The sequence below is a fragment of the Penaeus monodon genome, chromosome 16 (assembly GCF_015228065.2).
Source record: "Penaeus monodon isolate SGIC_2016 chromosome 16, NSTDA_Pmon_1, whole genome shotgun sequence".
Lineage (NCBI taxonomy): Eukaryota > Metazoa > Arthropoda > Malacostraca > Decapoda > Penaeidae > Penaeus > Penaeus monodon.
In genome coordinates this window covers 16,565,140-16,575,139 of record NC_051401.1, presented here as the reverse complement: position 1 = coordinate 16,575,139, position 10,000 = coordinate 16,565,140, and the positions used below count along the sequence as shown (strand labels likewise).

General features: G+C 41.1%; 1 protein-coding gene across 1 annotated transcript in view; it reads right to left on the bottom strand.

Moving 5' to 3' along the window:
- Positions 1 to 9,854, bottom strand: part of LOC119582568 (influenza virus NS1A-binding protein homolog B-like) — a 32,992-nt gene extending 23,138 nt beyond the window's left edge. The window contains exon 1 of the mRNA XM_037930930.1: positions 9,421 to 9,854. The gene's annotated coding sequence lies outside the window, so the exon portion shown is untranslated. The remainder of the gene's footprint in view (positions 1 to 9,420) is intronic.
- Positions 9,855 to 10,000: the final 146 nt, after the last annotated feature.

Below are 10,000 nucleotides of genomic sequence, written 5' to 3'. Positions count from 1 at the left end.
CAGTGTGAAATAACTAAGTCTGTTAGTGGGAAATCTTGCCACTTAGTGACCAAAAAATATGCTCAAAATATTATATATGCTAAAAATTAATGCATAAATAAAATAATAACATAAAATAAACTTAAATCAGCTAGTGAAAATTTTGTGTGTCCACTAGTATGGTTAAATTATACTCAGATTCTGTCACATACAATGAGTTCCACCTGTCATTAATTAATAAACAAAGGTGAATGCAAAATAAAGCACTACTTTCATTGATTAGAGGTCCAAGCGACATAAGTAGATTGCTTTAATATTCAGTGTGTAATACAAAATAAGATATGGTTAAACATTATAATAATAGTAATAAAATATGACCATATTACACTTAAAAGTGAACTGACTTACCAACAAAAATACAATAGTACTGAATTGTACAATAAGTAAATCAATAGATAAATAGTCAGTAAGATCAATGAACAATTGAAAGGTTGACACGTGACGTGGTTTTATAAGGTACGGAAGCATAGGGTCCATTACCAGTTAAATAGAGGTGATTATTAGAATGCCAACCTCAGATCAAGCTGGGCAAGGAAATCAGGGTTTCATGTCAGCCGCCAGCGAGAGCCAAGGGAGCACTCCCTCAGAGAACATTATGACAAATATGGACCTGCCCAGAGATGTCGCACAAATTTGTAAGAGTTTTACAGAGTAGTTGGAGAGGAAGGAGATGGACAGATTAGAAAAGGCTTTTGATATTCCGTATTTTGTTTCGAGCGGAATTGACAAACATCCTTCAGTGGCTCAGACAGTGTGTCCTGACGCGGGAAGCTGGCTTGCTATTATAGAGGCCAGATGCCCGCGATCTGAGTGGACTGATGAAGGGTTAATAAATGTTGTAGTTAAATACGCACTAGATAGCGCGGCAGCAGCAGCACAGTTGTTGTAAGACTCAAAATCCAAGGAACTTGATAGCTTTTAAGGAAACTTTCCTGAATATTTTCCAAATCTTCCTCACTAGATGTTACTTTGACAGAGTTAGAGACCACAAAGATCCGCGAGGGGGAAAAATTAGAGAATTACAATGTGAGATTGCAGGTTCTTGTTGCAAAGGCAATGTCAATAGATCCAACAAAGGAACCTCTAGTGCGCTATCTGGCAGGAAGGCGTTTTGTAAAAATTTTTCCACCGCCTTTTGCCCAGAGATTATCTGATTCCCAATATGTTAGACATGGGGAGCTTTTAGCACAGGGATTGGAGTACATGAAACAACACCCAGAGGCTAAATTAGTTTATGAGGAACAAGTGAATAATAAAAAAGTACGTGTTAATGCCCTGCCTCAAAGGACAACCGAAAGCCACGGCACTGAATACAATAACCAAAGTAAAATGAATATGGCACCCACACACAGGGGTCTGATGCAACATCAGAGTGGTCCCCAGCCTTCTACGTCCTCCTTCAGAGAATTCAGTCATAAAAGGAAATTACCTTTCTGTACGTTTTGCAAGAAAAATGGTCATGACATAGATACTTGTTATCGATTCAGGGGACAAGCTCCAGGACCCTCTCGACAGCATGCTAACAATAGTGACTGTAACTGTGGAAGTACTGGTAATGCAAAGAAAGCTTACCATTCGCATTCAAATTGGAAATCAGCTAGGTCTTACAATAATACCCATAAACGACCCACATGGAACCCTAGGAGAAAGTCAAACAAGTCAGAAAATCAGTCGGGAAACGGAAACCGACCAGCAAAAAACCAAGTGACATGACTACAACCTTAGTGCAATCAGGTAGCCAAAATCAAGAAGTATTAGTACAAGTTGCCAGTGCTACAAAATTTAATGGTAAAGGATTGATAGTTTTAAATGTAGTAGTAGAGGGCAGCGAAAGAAGAGTATTGTTTGATACTGGTGCCGAAGTATCCTTAGTGCATGAATCCATATTGCCAGCTTCGAAAACAAGGGACTATACAAAGACTAACGTGAGTGTCCGTCTAGCAGATGGGTCTATGTTACAACATCATGGATTGGTTCCACTAACAATGTGGTTAGCTAAAATTCCTTTGACTCATCATTGCTTTGTAGTTAAGGATGTGGATCTACCTACAGAGATATTATTGGGTTCAGATTTTATTCTTTCCCATAGGGTAGAGTTTTGTTCAAAACCATTTGAGATGCAAATAAATAAAACAAGGATACCTGCAAGGCTTATACCATCTAGCTCACTAAAACCAGTTGTAGCTACTCTGCCAGTGGAAGTAGATGAAATTTTAGCAGATATTTTAAGTGATTCTGATGAAAATACGTCTGAAGATTACCACATTATGGAAGGTCACTCTCAGACCTTGTCGGCATGCTTTGCTACATCTCAGTGTGTTGACGGGTTTTCAGGCGGTACTGTAGGGATGGTAGTCAGGAGTTGTCATAGCAGAGGGCTCTTAGAGGATAATATATCAGGACTCTTCATACCAAGAGAGCATGTTACTAATAGCAACTTGTTGAGCAAAGGGGTTGTACAGTTGATGAAAAACAAGAAGGATGAGTATTGGTTTAAAGTCCCATATTTAAACGTCCAACCAGAGATGGTAGAATTAATATCAGATTGCCCAGTGGGGGATGTAACAGTGTTAGAAGGAATACCTTTGCCACAAAAATCAAGTAAATCCAACATTCACGGTGAAGTCATAGTAGGTGCACTCGTGCAATCTTCTCGTGAAGAGAAATTGAGAGAGCAAGTAAATACTTTGTTTCCTGATCTACAAAGTAAAGAAAATCAAGTACTGCAAATGCTAATCAATAAGTATGGACAAGCATTTTCACTTAAAGATGAACCTCTTACTGTAGCAACTCATTTCTTCCATGAAATTCGGACAGTAGGACCGCCAGTGTATAAAAGGCCATACCAAATTCCTGCAAAGTATCGGGAGGAAATTCAAGACCAGATTGAGGACATGTTAGAGAAAGGGATAATTAGGTGCTCTAGATCACCATACAATAGTCCTCTTGTCCCTGTAATTAAGAAAGACAAAACTCTTAGACTATGTTTAGATTTTCGCGCACTAAACAAAGTAATCGAGGATGACAGATATCCCTTGCCTAATATAGATTCTATTTTGAAAGGTCTAGGTAGAAGTAGACTTTTCTCATCATTAGACATGCGCCAGGGTTATCATCAAATTCCATTAACTTCTGAGAGCTGTCCTAAGACTGCTTTCTCAACACCAAATGGACATTATGAGTTTACTTCTCTGCCATTTGGCTTAAAGGATGCTCCCTCGTGTTTTCAAAGAGCAATAAATCAGGCTTTAGCAGGACTAATAGGGAGATCAGCCATGGTATATATGGATGATATAGTTGTCTTTGGATCCTCATGGAAGAACACCTGTACAATCTTGAGGATATTCTTGATAGATTAATACAAAGTAACCTTTCCTTAAAACTGGAGAAGTGTAGTTTCTTCCAAGAAGAGATTAAGTATCTTGGACATATAATTTCCAGTAAAGGTATCAGACCTCAGGGAGAAAAGTTGGAAGCTCTGCGGAACTTTCCAAAACCAGTGGTATTGAAAGAGCTGCAGTCATTTCTTGGTCTTGCAAATTATTATCGCAAATTCATTTTGAATTTTGCACAAGTAGCCAAGCCTCTTACTGAAATGACAAAGGGTTCTCGGAAGCTTAATAACCGCAAAATCGTCCTTAAATGGTCAAATGAAGCACTGAAAGCTTTCAATGATCTTAAAGAATTGCTTGCCAAAGAGGTAACTCTTTCTTATCCAGATTTTGACAAAACATTCATTCTGAATACGGATGCTAGTGAATTTGCTGTTGGGGGTGTACTCCAGCAACATGATAATAATGGGCATTTGCGTCCAATAACTTTTTTCAGTCGTACTCTGAATGAGAGCGAAGTTAAGTATTCCACGATTGAAAGGGAAGCCCTAGCAGTAGTGTATGGTCTCACAGTAAACCGATCTATTATACTAGGATTTCCAGTCAAGGTGGCCAGTGATCATAGACCACTTGTTTGGCTTTTTAATTATGCAGGGCCAAATTCACGGATTCTGCGTTGGCAGATGTCTGTTGCTGATTTTGAGCTAGAAGTTACTTACATAGCTGGGAAACAAAATTGTGTGGCTGATGCACTATCTAGAATAAGAAATGCAGATCACCCCATTGATAACTATATTGTGTCGGCTGTGACACGGAGTGGAAGAGAATCATTAAATAATGAGTCACAGAGAGATGTGATAGCCTGGGACCCACTTAAAGTTAGGATGGATCAGGATGCTCATCCATTATGGGGTCAGGTAAAGAGGTATCTCAGGGGTGAAGTAAATGAGTGTCCTCGATTAAACTATGATGTCAATGATTTCAAAATACTACAAGATGGAATTCTCTATCATACCCATGTCAATATATGATCAGCTAGACACTCGAGTTGTTATTCCAGACTCGTATAAAAACACTGCATTGTATCTGGCCCATTGCCTTCCCTTAGCAGGTCATGGAGGGGTCCAGGTTACCCTTGAGAGACTAAAGAAGTTTGCATTCTGGCCAGGCATGTCAAAGGACGTCCCAAAATATGTAAAGTCCTGTAGTGTGTGCCTTAAATGTAAGCCAATGAGGGATGTGCCTGCTCCGCTGCGTCGGTTCCCAGGTGTAAGAGAGAAATTTGAGCGTATACACCTAGATTTGGTAGGCCCTCTTCCTGTTACAAATGAAGGGCAAAGTATGGTGCTGACAGTAATTGATGTCCTGACCCGATTCCTGATAGCTGTACCAATACGAAACAAAGAAGCAAAGGAAGTAGCCCAAGCTTTTATAACACATGTTGTCAGCATCCATGGCGTTCCAAAACATGTAATAACAGATGGTGGAGGAGAATTTATAAATGAAGTTTTTAAAGACATTTGTGGGTTGTTGCAGATAAATAGACACACTACAACTCCATTCCATCCATCAAGTAATGGGTTGGTGGAGCGTGTAAATGGGACCATAATGCAAATATTGAGGAGTATGACTTATGACAACCCTAAAGAATGGGATACACTGCTCCCTTTAGCTGTATTTGCATACAATTCTGCATATCATAGGACAATCCATGATTCTCCTCACTTCCTTATGTACAACAAGGATCCCTCAATACCTTATTTAAAATTCTTTCATGATAATGGTCCATGGTACAATGTAGAGGACCTGAGACGTAAGACTTCTGTTATTGCAAACAAAGTCTATAATCGGTGCCAGCTGTACTTAGAGAAAGGTGCAGTTGACCGTGAAAGATACCAGTCACGATCCCGGGTGAAAGATATAGAAGTTGGATCACGTGTGTATATAACTTCTCAGCCCAAGGCAGGATTGTCTAAAAAATTACAACCTTTGTTTGAGGGACCTTACCGTGTAGTAGCCAAAGTTAGTGATATAGTCTACAGGCTAAAAAGCATTCGGTCTGGTCGTGAATTATTGGTGCACACTGATAGAATTAAAATAGAAGGATGCATGTCATCTCACGAGAGTAAAAACGTGAGGAGAGCATACCCAGTTCATGATCAAATTAATAGTGACAGTGAGGAAGAGATGCCTTCTTCCCAATCCCTAGGTTCTGACAAGGAAAGTGATATGGACTTTGAGGTGAGGGGAGACTTGTCAGGTGGGCCCGCCTACAATCTCCGGTCCAAATTTTCTACCACCCAAAGTCACTAGAACAAAGGGGAAATAACCTGGTTAATGAGTATAATTCAATGTGGAGTGAGCTGAAGCAGGAAGGAACTAGTTAACTATGTGCTAAACGAACTATTGGATGTTCCTATTCCCAATTTACCAGCCACTCTGAGATAAATTGAGCATAATATAAAAGTAGAATGTGCTGATGCTGGAGATTTCCTATATGGTTCTCCATGCCAATTTTTTTTTTTTCAGCCATTCTTGAGCACTATAAAAATAGAATGTGCTGATGCTGGAGATTTCCTATATGGTTCTCCATGCCAAATTTTTTTTTCAGCCATTCTTGAGCACTATAAAAATAGAATGTGCTGATGCTGGAGATTTCCTATATGGTTCTCCATGCCAAATTTTTTCAGCCATTCTTGAGCACTATAAAAATAGAATGTGCTGATGCTGGAGAATTCCTAATTTATTACTACTATGGGTCTCCATGCCAATTTTACAGCCATTCATAAACTCTATGAAAGTAGAGGGTTTCCTCATTTTTCATTTCCAAGGAGGTTCGTGAGTAGTATCGACCCCTGAGGGTAAGAGGAAACAGTCAGATGGACGCATCTGCATTAAGGGAGCCAGTCAGATGGACGCATCTGATTTGTGTGACCCTGTTACGCCTACCCCTTAAAAAAAAAAAAAAAAAAAAAAAAAAAAAAAAAAAAAAAAAAAAAAAAAAAAAAAAAAAAAAAAAAAAAAAAAAAGTGAAGATATGAGGCATTTACTACATGTAAGCCTACAATTTTCACAAATCGCAGTACTGCAGCTGGTGTGGTGTCCTTGTCTTTCAGGCTTTTGGTGCTAGCCACATCTAAGGTCTTATTGGCAAGCGGGCAGTGAGGTTGCCTATAACGCATTGTTCTGGACTGCACTGTTAGGTTCGCTTCATGCCTTCCGCACTGGCTATGCTGGGGACATGATCGACGAACTGAACAGAAAACTTTAGAAGTGGAATCTAGAGGATTACCATAAAAAATTGCCCATAGCTGATAAATATAGAAATAAGCACAAGTTCCCTAAGATTATTTAAATAGTATATACTCCTTCATGGCAACATCATGACTTAGCTTTGTGTGTTCAAGTGAAGATTAACTTTTAAGTACATCAAGCACTAGAGATTATCTTAAGCATAGACGATAATATTAATAATAATGATAATGATATACTATGCAAGGAGATTTTACAAGCTGTTCGAGTACTCCCGTATAATTCAGGTTCATGCTTGTCCTATTGTTCCCGCTCATGCAGGGTTCTCTGTTCCGTTTTTCTGCCGTATCATTGCTGTTGCAGATCCTGAGACTGACGGAATGACGAGATCCTGCCATCACATACATGTCTTGCCGTGATGATTCTGCTGGCTGCTGGAACCACAGTTGACAGTTATGTGCTGCCCTGTCATGGAGAGTGATGTCCACCTGCAGCTGGAATTTCCTGTCTCTTTGGATGTCTGTTAGCACCATGGAATCCTGTCCTATTGGCTGAAGTCCTGACGTACGGTGATCCCTGCTTGGTGCTAATGCCCAGTACTGGAAGATGACATCAATACCCTTACAGAAGCGGTGAAGAAGACGTGCAGATGACTCATTATGCAAGAACCTTCATATGGCGTCCCTGCGACATCATAGTGTGCCCGTTTTACAGTGCAATAGAGACAATTACCATATGCGAGACTTAGTGTATCGGGGCATTTTTACCTGATGATTCTCTGTCAACAATTCCGACAGATATATAGTGTATAGTCAGATTAAAATACTAGTTGTTTTGCTGAGTACTGGAGAGGTTTTTCATCTCGGCGGTCCAATGTCCTGGGAGGAGTCCAGTTCTGTGGATACACAGGGTTGTATTCTCTCCAGTGATTGGGAACGTGGAGTTTTTTTCCCTTGTCCAGCAGCAATACATTTATGGATCACTGTATCCTTATCATTGCCATTTCGGGAGATCTGTTTGAAGTTTTACTTCTGTCATTCGTGTGGGACACACGAAGCTGAAGAAGGGGGTCTGTGGTGTAACGCCTGGGGTATCCCTTAACAAGTGAAATATTTGAAACAAGTGAAGTAACCCAAGAGAGTCTTACCAGATATACACCACATGGCGAGTAGACCTAACCTCTGTTTGTATGTGGTTTCGCACCCCAATGACCTATCGGTCGAAGTGGACAAGAGTTATAGCTTTTGACCTGGCTCAGGATCAGACGTGGGAAAACGTGGAAAACGTGGACAACAGAGTACTGTTGTTAGTGTAGGCGTGTCTTAACCATAGGAATATGGTCATTGGCCAAGAAATAACCAATGAAGAAATGTGTATGGAAAAAGAACCAATGAAAAGAAGAGAAAGATATGAGAGCCAGGCTGAGCGACAAAATGTGTGACGAAAAGTCGTCAGTCTCAGAGCAGACCCCACACTAGGTGCATCTGAACCTGTTACCCGGTGAGTTACTCGAACAATTATTGTACGGATCTTCCCAAGTTTTAACTTAGAAAATTCTAGAACCCAAGATTAAGGCAATATTAAATAAGTCAATAAATAATGAAGTGAAAACAATCTTTCAGTTTTCCTCTTGATATTAATTAATCCCAAGTATTGGAGACCTGACACTCCTCAAAGGTCAGTGGTGGCAGTTTACCATTTAATTGTGGAATGTTAAATATTAGATAAAAAATAAGTAAAGCCTACGACCGCTCGGAAACGCCACATATATATATATATAAATATATATATATATATATATATATTGTGTGTGTGTGTGTGTGTGTGTGTGTGTGTGTGTGTGTGTGTGTGTGTGTGTGTGTGTGTGTGTGTGTGTGTGTGTGTGTGTGTGTGTGTGGTGTGTGTTTGTATGTATTATGTATGTGTGTGTGTGTGTGTGTGTGTGTGTGTGTGTGTGTGTGTGTGTGTGTGTGTGTGTGTGTGTGTGTGTATACACACGCGCGCACACACGCACATACATACATACATACATACACACACACACACACACACACACACACACACACACACACATATATATATATATATTATATATATATATATTATAATATATATATATATATATATATATATATATATTTTTTTTTTTTTTTTTTTTTTTTTTTTTTTTTTTGAATGTATTGATTAGAATATTTTTTTCGCATCGTTACACCTCCTGGCCACTCCCACATCCCACATTTTTGAGGCAGCCAAATAAAAGCATTCGAATACCTGACAATTAAGCACTTAAAACCAATGAGATTTGGCTTCCCAAAGAAACACTAAACGTGTTTGTGTTTATATCAGTTGGTTGCGGTCGGGTTAAGTCGCTGACGCCGCGGGCCGCACCTGGGCCGGCGTGGGAACAGGGCCGAGTGTGCATTGTCAGCTACCTTCATCTCAGTGATACATGCATTCAAACATATGAAGCAACATACGCATCTATTTACATATATACACGCATATACTTCGTGTTTATTTGTGTATGTATGAACGACCTACATGTATACATGTACACACATGCATGTATATAAACGGGCATGTGTGTATGTATATTCATATACACATGTATCATTATGCTCAGTCACACATTTGTGCCCAAGTGTTTTCATACTTCGCCTCGCGCGCGCGCGCCAGTAAATGCGCGCGTGCGCGTGCATACATCTGTATTGATCTCGACAAATCTCCATTAAAAACGTACATTAATGTGAATTGCAGAGTAGAAACCAAATGACAGCAGAGGGACATGTCGACTTACCAAGTGTGCTAAAGTCGTCAGAGGTTAACGTGGTCTCGAGTGGTGGCGCGTCTGGCCTGGGAAAGCGAGAGGGACCGGGGTGGTGGCCGCTGCTACAGCTCCTGCTAGAGAACCACGGGAAAAACGTCCATATTGTTCAAAAGGCGAAATACGAAATGCGCCAGCCTGGGGATGAAGTGGCCCTCCAGGATTCTTCGGTTGCCGGTAGGAGTGAGGCGAGAGCACGCCTGTCAACACGTATGGCGAAGGCAAGCTTTTGTCTTGTTCACCTCTTCCGGGCGGCGAGATGAGACCGACGGCGCCTTCGCACACGGGATCGGGGGCGGCTACTCGGGGCGTAACCGGAGCGACGAGAACGAGCGAGTCCGAGAATCGTGGCTCAACAGCGCGTCGACCGTCAAGACGTCCGCGAGCGAGTGAGACGACCTCTTCTCTGCGCGACACACGTGGAGCGACTGAGCCAGCGAGGGGCGAGGTAGCGGTCCCTGGGCCTGGCTGGCTGACGGGAGGGGAAGGGGCTGACGGCGAGGGGGCGCGCTTGCTAGTGTGGTGGGGGAGGCGACGGGGACTGGCTGACGAG